This window comes from Lissotriton vulgaris, chromosome 3_1 (genome assembly GCF_964263255.1).
Source record: "Lissotriton vulgaris chromosome 3_1, aLisVul1.2, whole genome shotgun sequence".
Taxonomy (NCBI): Eukaryota; Metazoa; Chordata; class Amphibia; order Caudata; family Salamandridae; genus Lissotriton; species Lissotriton vulgaris.
The window spans coordinates 2,122,197,396-2,122,214,195 of NC_141689.1; positions in this window are offsets into that span (position 1 = coordinate 2,122,197,396).

Consider the following 16,800-nt stretch of genomic DNA (forward strand, 5'->3'; position numbering starts at 1 on the left):
AAACAAGTTTTTGGTCATCTAATTTGAAATAGATGATTCAGTGGATAACTTGTTTTGCTACGGACAGTTTCATTATGCAAATGTCTGTATATGACACTCTGTACTTGTGTTTATCAGTAACTATTGAAATAGTTGACTAGTTCCATATACACCTCACTTCATCTATAAACAAAGATTTCAAGCTCTTTACATGTATGTCATAGGGAATATAAGTAATACTTACAACTGACTATCACTCTCTCTCTCTCTCTCTCTCTCCCTCTCTCTCTCTCTCTCTCTCTATATGGAAAGCAGCTCCGGTTAGAGACCTCTCAACACCAGCGACACTCTAGATCTTCTCACCTCAAGTGTCTGTTTTTCTATCAAAGTCTTTAAGCATAGGATTAGCAAAGTGCCATCCACGCCGAGATAGAAAAGGACAAAGTCTTTTGCCATTTTTACAGCAAAGTCTTTAAGCATAGGACTAGCACAGTGCTGTCCTTGCCGAGCTGTACAATGACAAAAGCCATTTATAACTTCAGGCACAGTATTACAGCTTTGAATTGGTAAAATACCAACTCAAGCCAACCTGAAATGAGTAAAAGCAACCCCTGACACAGTGTTTCGCTCTACTTAGAGCTCTTCAAAGAGGTATAATAGGTATAGCTTTGTCCTGACACAAGGGAGCACCCAGTATAAGTCAAAACAAAACCCTTTCAGGCTTAGAGTGATGCATAACTTATGCTAAAAAGAAGGAGAAAACTCTGGGGAGTTCTCAAGTTTAGGTGGAAAGCAGCTCCTGCTAGAGCACTCTTAACACCAGCGACACTCTGGATCTGCTCACCTCAAATTTCTGTTTTTCTATCAAAGTCTTTAAGCATAGGATTAGCAAAGTGCCATCCACGCTGAGATAGAAAAGGACAAAGTCTTATGCCATTTCTACAGCAAAGTCTTTAAGCATAGGACTAGCACAGAGCAAGTGGAGAAGTGTGGCTATATGGTTAGAGGGGCAGACCCTGATGCAGAGGTCAGTCCCGGGACCAGGGTTCAATTCCCGACGTGCCAGGGTCTGAGCCCAAGTGTCCACGGACTCGATAATTCTCGCCTCGGTGCCCATTCCAATCATGGAGTCCCACTCTGCAACTCAGGGCAATAGCTTGCTTAATCTCCACAATGGCCCCCACAACGCTAAGGATGCCTGGCCTCCACCTTGTGGGTGCCCAGGAGAGGACGCCTCACAGGGAAAGCCAACGGTGTTCGTACAAGCGCCTTGAGACCCTTGCGGGTGAGTAGTGCGCTATACAAGTATCAATTTACATTTACATTCCTTGCCGAGCTGTAAAATGACAAAAGCCATTTATCACTCCAGGCACAGTATTACAGCTTTGAATTGGTAAAATACCAACTCAAGCCAACCTGAAATGAGTAAAAGCAACCCCTGACACAGTGTTTCACTCTAATTAGAGCTCTTCAGAGAGGTATAGCTTTGTCCAGACACAAGGGAGCACCCAGTATAAGTCAATACAAAACCCTTTCAGGCATAGAGTGACGCATAAATTATGCAAAAAAGAAGGAGAGAACTCTGGGTAGTTCTCAAGTTTAGGTGGAAAGCAGCTCCTGTTAGAGCACTCTCAACACCAGCGACACTCTAGATCTGCTCACCTCAAATGTCTGTTTTTCTATCAAAGTCTTTAAGCACAGGATTAGCGAAGTGCCATCCACGCCGAGATAGTAAAGGACAAAGTCTTTTGCCATTTCTACAGCAAAGTCTTTAAGCATAGGACTAGCACAGTGCTGTCCTTGCGGAGCTGTAAAATGACAAAAGCCATTTATCACTCCAGGCACAGTATTACAGCTTTGAATTGGTAAAATACCAACTCAAGCCAACCTGAAATTAGTAAAAGCAACCCCTGACACAGTGTTTCGCTCTAATTAGAGCTCTTCAGAGAGGTATAGCTTTGTCCAGACACAAGGGAGCACCCAGTATAAGTCAATACAAAACCCTTTCAGGCATAGAGTGACGCATAAATTACGCAAAAAAGAAGGAGAGAACTCTGGGTAGTTCTCAAGTTTAGGTGGAAAGCAACTCCTGTTAGAGCACTCACAACACCAGCAACACTCTAGATCTGCTCACCTCAAATGTCTGTTTTTCTATCAAAGTCTTTAAGCATAGGATTAGCGAAGTGCCATCCACGCCGAGATAGTAAAGGACAAAGGGGCATATTATCAAGGGGGTTTATCTCTGCTTTTTTGGCTTTAAAAGCCAAGAAAGCAGAGATAAAATTATCTCCCTATTACCTAGCTGTCGCTAACACCAGTTAGCGACAGCTAGTAGGAGATAGCTACCATCTTGGGCCCCGCTTTGCATGTCAGTGATATTTATCACTAATGAGATGCAAAGTGGGCGTGCCAAGATGTTAGCGACTGAAAACAGTTGCTAACATCGCTATCTCCTATTACCAACTTTTGGAGATATTTGCGCTAAGCGCGAATATCTCCAAAAGCTAACACCTGCCCTGAGCAGTTCTTAGCCATGTTATCCAATGGGAGGTGGATAACATGGCTAAGAGCATTAGCTCGGTAATGCATGAATATCGCTGACTTTTCAGCGATATTCATGCTTTGCGGCGATTTTTATCGCATTTGCGTTAAACCTTGGTAATAGCAAGGTTTATTTGCGGTAAAAATCGCCGCAGCTCAGCGGTAACTTTTTCCCGCTAACCAAGCAATAGCAATAATTATCGCTATTGCTTGGTAATATGCCCCAAAGTCTTTTGCCATTTCTACAGCAAAGTCTTTAAGCATAGGACTAGCACAGTGCTGTCCTTGCGTAGCTGTAAAATGACAAAAGCCATTCCTCACTACAGACACAGTATTACAGCTTTGAATTGGTAAAATACCAACTCAAGCCAACCTGAAATTAGTAGACGCAACCCCTGACACAGTGTTTCGCTCTAATTAGAGCTCTTCAGAGTGGTATAGCTTTGTCCAGACACAAGGGAGCACCAGTATAAGTCAAAACAAAACCCTTTCAGGCATAGAGTGATGCATAAATTATGCAAAAAAGAAGGAGAGTATTCTTGGTAGTTCTCAAGTTTAGGTGGAAAGCAGCTCCTGTTAGAGCACTCGCAACACCAGTGACACTCTAGATCTGCTGACCTCAAATGTCTGTTTTTCTATCAAAGTCTTTAAGCATAGGATTAGCAAAGTGCCATCCACGCCGCGACAGAAAAGGACAACGTCTTTTGCCATTTCTACAGCAAAGTATTTAAGCATAGGACTGGCACAGTGCAGTCCTTGCGGAGCTGTAAAATGACAAAAGCCATTTATCACTCCAGGCACAGTATTACAGCTTTGAATTGGAAAAATACCAACTCAAGCCAACCTGAAATGAGTAAAAGCAACCCTTGACACAGTGTTCCGCTCTAATTAGAGCTCTTCAGAGAGGTATAGCTTTGTCCAGACACAAGGGAGCACCCAGTATACGTCAAAACAAATCCCTTTCGGGCATAGAGTGACGCATAAATTATGCAAAAAAAGAAGGAGAGAACTCTGGGGAGTTCTCAAGTTTAGGTGTAAAGCAGCTCCTGTTAGAGCACTCTCAACACCAGCGACACTCAAGATCTGCTCACCTCAAATATATATATAAATATATATATATATATATATATATATATATATATATATATATATATATATATATATATATATATATATTCACAGAAAAAACCATAGGTTTTAGGACATATATAGTTAGGAATTTGCATTTACAAAACCTTGAAAATTCACTGAAAAAACCATTGGTTATAGACCATATATAGTTAGGGATTAGCCTTTTCAAAACCTTATTTTACTCACACAAAACCATTGAAATTTCATATATAGTTAGTTGCACTAACTATATATCGCGCACCCGCAATCCACTGCTAATGATGTCACATATTACATCCTTCATGACATGGTTAGTGACATCACTGATGACATCACTGATGACATCTCAAATGACATCACTGATGACATCTCAAATGACATCACTGATGACATCACTGATGACAACATCCAGTGACTGTATGTTTCTGTAAAGTTAAAATATGTCTTACATATTGAAGAATGAGTGGATGTATAAGTGTCTGGATGAAGGATTTAGTAGGTGTATGACTGACTGTATGAGTGAGTGATTAAATGTGTCTCACTGAGTGCATGGGTTAGTGACTAAACTGTCTTAATTTGTGCATCATTATATCTGTTGTTCTACAAACTGCTGCATATGTTGATCAGTAGCTATATGAGTAACTGTATGGGTTATTCATTGGTTGTCCAAGTATTTGTATGGGAAACTGAGTGTGTGTGTATGGGTGGCTGGGAGGTGTGTGACTCTGTACATAGATGTGTGAGTAGTTGATTCACTATATGTATGGGTTCAAAAGTGCATGTGAAAACAGCTGTATGGGCGGTTGACTGTGCATGAGTGTATTAGTGAGTGAATGGATATCTCAGTGCTACATGTCAAAGTAAGTACTTATGTAAAACACAGTACATGTGAGAGTTGACATATATAAATAACTGTGCATAAGAGCCAGTGAATGTGTGAGTGGCTGTATGGATCATTGTGAACATGTATCAGGGATTGTATAAGAGAGTAAATATGTGTTAGTATATGTTTGAATAAGTAAGGTGTGTATAACTGTATAGTTGAGAAAATGGAGGTGTGATTGATTTTTTGCATAACTGACTAGGTGTGTGAGTAACTCCATGGATGAGTGACAGTCTGTGACTGTCTGTTTACACTGATTGTATCTACGGTTATATTAGAGTCTGAAGAGGTTCATGGTATTTTCACATGAATGATATCATCAGTGATGTGATCAGTCATGTCAAATGAGATGTTATCAGTGATTTTATCAGTGATGTTATTTGAGATGTCATCAGTGATGTCATTTGACATGTCATCATTGATGTCATTTGAGATGTCATCAGTGATGTCATCAGTGATGTCACTAACCATGTCATGAATGATGTAATATGTGACATCATCAGCAGTGGATTGCGGGTGCGCGATATATAGTTAGTGCAACTAACTATATATGAAATTTCAATGGTTTTGTGTGAGTAAAATAAGGTTTTGAAAAGGCTAATCCCTAACTATATATGGTCTATAACCAATGGTTTTTTCAGTGAATTTTCAAGGTTTTGTAAATGCAAATTCCTAACTATATATGGCCTAAAACCTATTGGTTTTTCTGTGAATTTCAATGGTTTTTTAATAGCAAATATCAAAAGCTGTCAAATGTCAAGTACGTGATAGGTAAAAACTTTTTTGTGTTTATGCACGCTGATGTGCTTTGAACGCTGCCCCCCCCTCCCCTCTTTTCTCTTAGTAGTACTCTCTCTTTGCAGATAGTGAAGAGTAGTTAGCGCAGGCCTTTACCCCCCGTTGTAATCCGTCGTGCCTGCTTGTCTCTCCATTTGATTGATTGTTATCCAAGCATTTACTGTTTTACAATTGATTCTCTTTGGCTCATTCTCTATTTACAAACAAACACAAAGTCGCAATACTCTGTTTAGTCTTTGCAGATAGTTAAAAAACTTGAAAAATCGTGTAAAAAAATAAAATTAATCGAGCAAAATCAGTAGGCCACTAATTGGATCTCTTTTTGACCTCGCTAAAATAGAAATATTAGGAACAACCCTTCATGAGAAATACGAAAATAGTGAGATGAACTGAGCTCCACACCATGAGGGCTGCAAGACAGCTCGGCTCCGTCACCCACCCCGCCCAAAATAACGACAAACCCTATGCAAATATTAAAAATATATACAACACACCAGCAAAGAAACAGGGTAAAACATTTTATTAAATAACTATTTACATAACTATTTTATACTTTTTATTGCCCGATCCGGCTAGCTCAATCGATCGAGCATGAAACTCATGCACTCTGATAGCAAGCGTTGCTACTGATGCTATGCAGACCAAAACTGGTTTTCAGTTTGTACATTTTTCTAGATTTTTCCATCCAAGGTTGGTTGAGTTTGTAGAGCGATGGCTTCAGATTTTCAACATACGGTGTGGTGGCGCGGACTGGGAGGGGGCGGTTCACTCCTGCCCCCTCCCCAAGTAAGATTTTCATACGTGAAAGTACGTTAATGGTTTTGGTCCCTGAGTTGCTTCGATGTCACTGCCATTCTCAAATGGCATAAGTTCTGGATGTTGGGTGCCATAGTTCAGAGTTCTGAGCAGCGCTTGTAACACTGTCTGAAGCTTATTTCCACCTACTGCAGCTTCACTATTCTCAAAGTAAGTGAGAGTCGTTTGTGGACCTGACTGCATTTGAAAACAATGTGATATGGTACCTCCCTAAACCGCTTGACGGAGGCCCCCGAGGGGCGGTGTGATGGCACGGACTCGGAGAAGACGCTTGGCTCCGACCCCCTCCCCAAGTCTTATAGCACCGGTTTAGCCTGAGATCGCCCCCGACATAGGCGGCCGGCTCCCGGGGTCCAGCGGAACTTTTTGCCTTTTGATGACTCTTCTATTCTGGACCTTGTCCCACAATCCGTTTGACCTGAAGACACGCTGTAGTGGGGCGCCCCTTTACCGTTTTAGTTGCCATTCCGCCCGCTTTTGCTACACTGTGCCTCTTCCGCCAATCAGCTGTTTACCGCCCGCTCTTGCGACTACAGCGTCTCGCTCACCATGTAGTTGAGTTGCTCCCGCTCTTGCGATGCAACGATAAGCGACTGCCACAGGACTCTCAAAATGGCGGCTGGCTCTTCAGATTTGGGCGTGGTCCACTAAAATGGCCCTGGGACACCTTGGAACTCGGACGCTTCCTTGATAGGGCTTGGGTCCCATTCTCGAAAGCGTCCCCTCAGCCGTGAAGATTCTACAAAAGTCTTGGGGGCCCCCGACTCCCGCAGGCTTCTGGTGGGGAGCGGCTGCCATGTTTGCTCGTGGAATGGCCATGACGGACCTACGAGATGGTAGTGCTCTCATGCTGACGCCAGCTTTAGTCTGAAACATCCAGAAACACTGTAGACTACCAATTCGATCAGTTCCGGTAGCGCCCCAACATGACCCGGTAGAGAAGAACTTGCCCTCCCCTCTTTGACTGATGGTTCTTGTTGCCTGTCCCCTCTGTTGTCATTTAACAGAACTTTTTGGACTGCTGAAAGGGGTTGTGCTCCGAACGCTGGTTGGTGGAGACATTTTGACTATATTCTTGACCTACGTTGTCGCGTAATGCGTTATATGACACGCCGCGTTAGCGCACCCGGAAGTGATCCGGGGCGCGGCGCGCAGCGCGTAACGTAAGCATAACATGTCATGTGACTTGTTAATAAATCTTTTTATTGGTTCATTTTACTTTTGTTATTTTAATAATGAAAAGCTTGGTCATATGACCTAAAAAATACGCTTTTTATTGATTTCGAACTTTTTTTTTTAAACATATATGTTATAATATTCCAGGCTAATGTACTTTCCCGGAAAATTTACAACTGTCCTGCAAGTAAAATATATTCCTTTTTCGAGAAAAAGGGCGTTTCTTCGTTCCATGACGGAGCCGTTGAGTAAAAGAGACTCGGCCTGCTGTCTTAGTCGCCGATACGCCTGATTATCAGATTCTTATCGATCACTTTATGTTGCAGGAGTGGAAAACACAACTGCCCTTGACCATTTATCTTTACTGCGTTCCTACGTATTATACCTTTTATCCGTCATGTAATTGGACTGCTTTATTTCATTTGCCTTTTACTGATTCGAAAATAGTGACTAAAAGTAAAAACTTTACCAATGTAAATACTGCTACCATGTCTGGTTTTAAAAACCTTTATTGAGAAAATGTCAGTATACAAATACGGGCCTATAACCACGTGGGCCGGCCACGGAGCAAACTGAAATCGTATATGATGAGGAGACATTTACATTATAGAGGAACGTAACGAGCGGGCCATTAGGTTGCAAGAACTAAGGTGTCTAACAGTTGTGGAATCGGTGGACGTACATTTTGTAATTAAATTACGACAGGGCCACTTACAAAAAAATCATCTAGATATACATTTGCGGGCAAGTACCATGGGTGACGTTAATTCGAACTTTCAATACTACAGTAATCAATAACACATCAGAACTTAATATCAATAGGGATGTCAAAATATTCAATCAATTCTCGTCCCCGCCCGCCATGAGCATCAAAACTGCATTCATATCTCGTGATATCAAGGTTGTTCAACCAGTACACAACAAGGAGTTACGAGTCCCATTTATACCGGCGCCATTTTGGGCGAGGCCGGGCAGGTGCAAGATATAGTCAAAATGTCTCCACCAACCATCGGCCAGACAGAACCCATTTCGGCCCTTTATGCTACAAGATGGTGTCTTCCATTCAGAAAATATTGTTGGCAGCATTTTGAAAGGAAAGATAAACAGCCGTTCTCCTAGTGAGTCTCACATTGTTACATTTAGGAAGAATGTTGCAGAGTAGTATGTGGAAAATCTGAAGCCATTTTTCTACAAACTCTCAATCAGCCTTGGATGGAAAAAAAAATCCTGAAGAATGTACAAACTGAAAACCAATTTTTGTCTGTATAGCATCAACAGCAACGCTTGAGTCAGCTTTGTGTGAAGCCGCCATTTTGATTCAATCAATAACGTCCCCCTGCACACATTCAGGGACCTGGTCGTGTCTTCAGGTGAAACGGATTGTGGGACAAGAAGCAAAAAGGAAAAGGAAAAAAGTTCCGCCGGACCTCAGGAGCCGGCCGCCTATGCCATGTGCGATCTTTGGCCACACAAGGGCAATAGTGAAGCTGCAGCAGGTGCAAATAAGCTTCAGACAGTCTTACAAGCACTGCTCAGAACTCTCAACTATGGCACTCAACATCCAGGACTTGCCATTCGGATCTTGGCGCCTTGTGCTGGTTCCGACCTATTCACACATCGGTCCACTACTGACATCACCTCATAAGCCAACGGGGCACCCCACGCCGACTTTCGGCACAGCATTGTAGGATGGCCACACCAGTGCGGCAACTTGCTGGACACCACCTCGGTGCCATCCGGATCTCGGCGCGTTCAAGTCACTGTACCGCAAAAGTGACCGGAACTCAGCTGGACACGCCGTCTTTCGGCGCAGCATTGTAGGATGGCCACACCAGTGCGGCAATTTGCTGGACACCACCTCGGTGCCATCCGGATCTCGGCGCGTTCGAGTCACTGTACCGCAAGAGTGACCGCAACTCAGCTGGACACGCCGTCTTTCGGCGCAGCATTGTAGGATGGCCACACCAGTGCGGCAACTTGCTGGACACCACCTCGGTGCCATCCGGATCTCGGCGCGTTGTGCTGCCTTCGGCCTACTGTAGCCGCAAGTGCGGACGCAACTCAGTTGGACGGCGAGTGAAACGCTAAGGGGCGCCCCACTGCAGCCGAGGAGCCTCCATCTTGGGGGAGACGCACAGCCCCCACTGACTGACGCGACCTCACAGGCCAACGGGGCGCCCCACGCCGACTTTCGGCGCAGCATTGTAGGATAGCCACACCAGTGCAGCAACTTGCTGGACACTAACTCGGTGCCATCCGGATCTCGGCGCGTTGTGCTGCCTTCGGCCTATTCGCACATCGGTCCGCTACTGACGCCGCCTCACGTGCCAACGGATTTTCTACGCTTTTTGTAGCCCTATGCCGCATAACAGGTCATGTGACTTGTTTATAAAACTTTTCATTGGTTCATTTTACTTTTGGTTTCCTAAAGATGGATGGCTTGGTCATATGACCTAAAAATAACACTTTTCATTGGTTTAGAATTTTTTTTTTTCCCAAACGATGAAAGCCCCACCTTGTTTCTGGATGATTCAGACTGAAGCTGGCGTCAGCATGAGAGCACCACCATCTCGTGGCTCCGTCGTGGTCATTCCGCGAGCAATCATGGCAGCCGCTCCCCACCGGAAGCCTGCAGGAGTCGAGGGCCCCCAAGACTTTTGTAGAATCTTCACGGCTAAGGGGACGCTTTCGAGAATGGAGCCCAAGCCCTAGCAGGCAAGCGTCCAAGTTCCAAGGTGTCCCAGGGCCATTTTAGTGGACCAGGCCCAAAACCGAAGAGCCGTCCGCCATTTTAAGAGTCCTGTGGCAGCCGCCTATCGCTACACTGCAAGAGTGGGCGGAAGTCAACTACATGGTGAGCGAGACGCTGTAGCCGCAAGAGCGGGCGCAACTCAGCTGGATGGCCGCCACCTGGGGAGGCCCGTTCACGCCGCCTCCCCCACGCCCCCCCCGGGCCGCCCCACGCCAATTTTCGGAGCAGCATTGTAGGATACCAAAACCAGTGCGGCAGTTTACTGGACATCACCTGGGTGCCATCCACATCTCAGCGCGTTCTGCTGCCTTGGGACTATTCGCACAACAGACCGCTACTGACGAGGCCTCCCCCCGCACCACCCGGGACGCTCCACGCTGTTTTTCTGAGCTGCATTGTAGGAAACCAAAAACCAGTGCGGCACCCAGGTGACATCACCTGGGTGCCGTCCAGAACTCAGCACGTTGTGCTGCCTTGGGACTATTCGCACAAAAGACAGCTTCTGATCATTGTTGCTTTTTTTAATCAAAAAATGTTTAAATGTATTTACAGTTTTTGTTGCGTTTGTTATATTTAAAAGTTAATAACGTTTTATAATCCTACTTTGTTGGAGTGCTATATATTTTTTAAAAATCGGGTGAATGGGGCCTTGAATCGGGTTATTGTCATGTGTGGGCTTTGCAAGGGGTACTGCTACAGGATCGGACATTTCAAACTCAAATGCACGTTATTTTTCTTACCTTTCCAAAGCATGGAGCGCAATAGCAGGCAGAGAAAGGGTGATGCAAGTGTTGAACACTGCCTGGCCTGGCAAGTTGCTGGCAGTGCCCCCCCCCCACCCGCTCCTGAAAGAGGGCACACACACACCGCCGCCCGAGTACTTCACAGATCTTTAAAAGACCATGCGCTTGTTCATGAGGCTTAAATGGTTTATCACCCCTTCTAGAGCCCCTGCATCGACCCTCTGACGTTTCCTGGAAGAATTAGCACGTAACACAATACCAAGCCCTGTCAGCTGAAACCCCCGAGGAATCGTGGGGCATATTATCAAGGGGGTTTATCTCCGCTTTTTTGGCTTTAAAAGCCAAGAAAGCGGAGATAAAATTATCTCCCTATTACCAAGCTGTCGCTAACACCAGTTAGTGACAGCTAAAAGGAGATAGCGACCATCTTGGGCCCCGCTTTGCATGTCAGTGATATTTATCACTAATGACATGCAAAGTGGGCGTGCCAAGATGTTAGCGACTGGAAACAGTCCCTAACATCGCAATCTCCTATTACCAACTTTTGGAGATATTCGTGATAAGCGCGAATATCTCCAAAAGCTAACACCTGCCCTGAGCACTTCTTAGCCATGTTATCCAATGGGAGGTGGATAACATGGCTAAGAGCATTTGCTCGATAATGCATGAATATCGCTGACTTTCTAGCGATATTCATGCATTGCGGCCGTTTTTTATCGCATTTGCGATAAACCTTGCTAATAGCAAGGTTTATCTGCGATAAAAATCGCCGATGTGCGGCGATAATTTTTGTCTCTAAACAAGTTAGAGACAAAAATTATCGCTAGTTGTTGGTAATATGCCCCCAGGTTTTTGCTTGCAGAAATCGGGAGGCGGGAGACTAGCACTGAAATCAGTAGTCTCACACCTGAATCGGGAGGGTTGGCATGTCTGGATTCTCTACAGCTGGGGCCATAAACTACATCCGCAGGGCTAGGTGATAGCCTGGGACCGGCCTGGCATCTAAAATGGCTGCCGTGCACGACAAAATTGTGGCATTGGAAAAAAGGCAAGATGGCGCAGACAATGTTTATCAATAAGGATTCATTTATAACAAAATATTTTATCGCACTGACAAATTGGCGGTCAACACTTCCTGATTTCCATCGAATCGAACGTTAACAGACGTCGCGCAGCAAAAAAAAAAAAAAGCTCACGCACAGCCGCTGGAAGACATGTATCAACATATATGAGCCTCCTCAGCCACCCTCAGAAAACATAAGGTTTCAGGATACGTCTCCCGCACCCCCTTATACCTAGTAATTTAATTAAAACGAAACACAAAATGGCGAATTCCCGTTTCGCTACCAGTTTGCGGCCCGGGAAGGGCTTCTACCGTGAAAAATCAATTTTTTTTTCCCCACGGGACCCTTTAATAACCAGTTTGCGGCCCAGTTCGCGGCCCGGGAAGCGCTTCTACCGTGAAAAATATTTTTATTTTTATTTTCCCCACGGGACCCTTTAATAACCCCAACAACATTCCTAGGGGGTCAAGAGGGGTATACCTTGCCCCCTTTCATTAAATTCCCCCTTCGTTTTTCACCTCTTCTTCTCTCTCGATCCTACCGAGAGATAAGATGGCGGCCGCTCCGGACTGTTTAGAATGTTGACAGACACCGGAGAGCCAATCAGCTTCGCATCGCAAAGTTCCGTTTCGCGAAAAGTAAGCGGACCGGAGCGCAGCCCGGAGCGCTGTTACAGATATATATCTTGTTTTGAACGTTAATTTCTCAAAATCCACTGGAGCACATATATTGAGACCTAGCAAAGGCACATTGGGCTAACAGTCCCTACAATTTTGCCAAGTTTCGTGCAAATCCATTCAGCCGTTCGAGCTAAAAGTGAGGCCAACCGCCCTATGGAAATTAACATGGGGAAAATGCGTTTTGGGACCCCCCTTTTTTCTCGGCCCCCCCTTGAGGAAACCCCCCCAAATTTTCAGGGGCTGCTCAGGAACAAAATGTGCCATTTTCCTGATAATTTCAGCCGATTCCGTCCACAAACGCCAAAGTTATTAGACATAGAATTTTCAAAAATCCCATAGGAAAAAATCCTAACTATATATACCTACTGGCGACACGCCAGTAGGTAATATATATATATATATGTATATATATATATATAATATATATATATATATATATATATATATATATATATATATATATATATATATATATATATATATATATATATATATATATATACATATATATACATATATATACATATATATATATATATATATATATATATATATATATATATATATATATATATATATATATATATATATATATATATATATATATATATATATATATATATATATATATATATATATATATATCTAGGATAAATCCATACTAATACGGTTTGTGATGTATCTGTCCGTCCTAGGAATGTGAAATGTTAAATCTTTTTCTTTCCTCTCAGTCCCCACTTCTTATTATACATGTTTTGTTACATTTTAGATGTATCTGAAGATTAAATCCTAATTAGACATTCATAACTCCCTAAAAAGTGGTTAATTATTTCTGGAAAATGATTCCAAAGTGCTGTCCTAAAAAAAGTTTAGTAGAAAATAATTAGGAATAGTACTCATTCACTTGATATCTTTATCAGATATATAGCAAATAGAACAAAGAAAAAAAATGGCAGAAATTGGGGGCAAAGAAACTAGAATATTAACCTTAGATATGTTGCACATAAACAGTCCCATTTAATGAAATACTGTCTTTCCCTGAGTGGACCCTCTGGGGCCCCCCTAAGTGCCCTAAGGGAGCTAGGGTGTTTCTACCTTGCCCTCTTTTCTTATTTTTAAGGTTTTTCTTGTGACTTGGTTCAACCGAGTCACAAGATGGCTGCTAACTCTTCCTAGCTTGAAGTGTCCCTAGATATGCAACTTGAAATTTCTTTATATTTCTCATCAACTACTGAACAGATTTACACCCTTTAACAACAAGAGTGCTTTTTGGTCCAAGAGCTACCATTTTGCCAAATTTGATATAATTCCGTTCATCAGTTTGGGCTGTAGCTGTGTCTAAAGTTTCCTATGGAAATTAACAAGAAGAAAAAGAGTTTTGAGACCCCCACTTTTTCTTGGCCCCTGCTTGACAGATCACCTCGAAATTTGCAAGATAGCAGCTGAAGTGAGTGGCATATTAGTTTTTTTTAATTTCGCAAGGATTTGTTGAGCAGCTCCAAAGTTTTTGGCAAAACAAAAAATGCATTTCCTATGGAAACTAGGTCCTATCTATAACTATCTACTGGTGACCGCCAGTAGCTAACATATATATTGAGAGATATATATGTATATATGTGTTTATAAGTATATATGTATATATATACATATACATATATATATATATATATATATATATATATATATATATATATATATATATATATATGTATATATATATATATATATATATATATATATATATATATATATATATATATATATATATATATATATATATATATTCACTGAAAAAACCATAGGTTATAGACCATATATAGTTAGGAATTTGCATTTACAAAACCTTGAAAATTCACTGAAAAAACCATAGGTTATAGACCATATATAGTTAGGGATTAGCATTTACAAAACCTTATTTTACTCGCACAAAACCATTGAAATTCCATATATAGTTAGTTGCACTAACTATATATCGCGCACCCGCAATCCATTGCTAATGATGTCACATATTACATCATTCATGACATGGTCAGTGACATCACTGATGACATCACTGATGACATCTCAAATGACATCACTGATGACATCACTGACATCTCATTTGACATTACTGATCACATCACTGATGATATCATTTATGTGATAATACAATGAACATCTTCAGACTCTAATATAACCTTAGATACAATCAGTATAAACAGACACTCACAGACTGTCACTTATCCATGGAGTTACTCACACACCTACTCAGTCATGCAAAAGATTAATCACACCTCCATTTCCTCAACTATACAGTTATACACACCTTACTTATTCAAACATATACTAACACATATTTACTCTCTTATACAATCCCTGATACAAGTTCACAATGATCGATACAGCCACTCTCACATTCACTAGCTCTTATGTTCAGTTATTTATATATGTCAACTCTCACATGGACTGTGTTTTACATATGTACTTACTTTGACATGTAGCACTGAGATATCCATTCACTCACTAATACACTCATGCAGTCAGTCGACCGCCCATACAGCTGTTTCCACATGCACTTTTGAACCCATACATTTAGTTAATCAACTGCTCACACATCTATGCACAGAGTCATACACCTCCCAGCCACCCACACACATACTCAGTCTCCCATACAAATACTTGGGCAACCATTCAATAACCCATATAGTTACTCATATAGCTACTGATTTAAACATGCAGCAGTTTACAGAACAACATATATAATGATTGCCAAATTAAGACAGTTTAGTCACTAACCCATGCACTCAGTGAGACACATTTAATCACTCACTCATACAGTCAGTCATGCACCTACTAAATCCTTCATCCAGACACTTATACATCCACTCATTCTTCAATATGTAAGACATATTTTAACTTTACAGAAACATACAGTCACTGGGTGTTGTCATCAGTGATGTCATCAGTGAAGTCATTTGAGATGTCATCAGTGATGTCATCAGTGATGTCATTTGAGATGTCATCAGTGATGTCATCAGTGATGTCACTGACCATGTCATGAATGATGTAATATGTGACATCATTAGCAATGGATTGCGGGTGCGCGATATATAGTTAGTGCAACTAACTATATATGGAATTTCAATGGTTTTGTGCGAGTAAAATAAGGTTTTGTAAATGCTAATCCCTAACTATATATGGTCTATAACCTATGGTTTTTTCAGTGAATTTTCAAGGTTTTGTAAATGCAAATTCCTAACTATATATGGTCTATAACCTATGGTTTTTTCAGTGAATTTCATTGGTTTTTTAAAAGCTAATATCTATAGCTGTAAAATATATTCTTTGTTACGTGACGTATCACGTAGCCCGTGAGACGCCTCATGATGCATCGCATAACCGTGACGTATCGTCTCTGCAGCGCAAACCAAACCCGTAACGTAAGCGCGCCAGAGCACGCTTAAAGATATATATATATTTTTTTTACCTTAATTAGACAAAATCCACACGTGCACATATCACAAACGTTCCAAAAACACAATATGTCGGACTCCCATTACGCTGCCAGTTAGCTGCCCGGTTAACGTACCGGAAAGCACCTCTACCGCGAAAAATCGCAATATTTTTTTCTTTTGCCCCGCGGGCAACTTTAATAGCCCCCTCATCAATCCTAGGGGTTCACCTTACCCCTTTCCTTCATTTTCACCTTTTTTTTTTCCACCTCTTGTCTCTCGATCTCCAGACTGTTTACAATGTTAACAGCCAATCAGCTACTCCTCAGACTCCCGTTACGCTGCCGGTTAGCTGCCCGGTTAGCTGCCCGGTTCGCGTACCGGGACGCGTCTCTACGGCGAAAAAATCTGAATTTTTTTAAAAAAATGTTTTTGCCCCGCGTGGCTCTATAATATCCCCCTCATCAATCCTAGGGGGTCAGAAGGGGTCTACCTTGCCCCCTTTCCTTCATTTCCCCCTTTGTTTTGGCCTCCTCTTGTCTCTCGATCCTACCGAGAGACAAGATGGCGGCCGCTCCGGACTGTTTACAATGTTGACAGCCAATCAGCTACTCCTCAGACTCCCGTTACGCTGCCGGTTAGCTGCCCGGTTAGCTGCCCGGTTAGCTGCCCGGTTCGCGTACCGGGACGCGTCTCTACGGCGAAAAAATCGGAATTTTTTAAAAAAAATTGTTTTGCCCCGCGTGGCTCTATAATATCCCCCTCATCAATCCTAGGGGGTCAGAAGGGGTCTACCATGCCCCCTTTCCTTTATTTCCCCCTTTGTT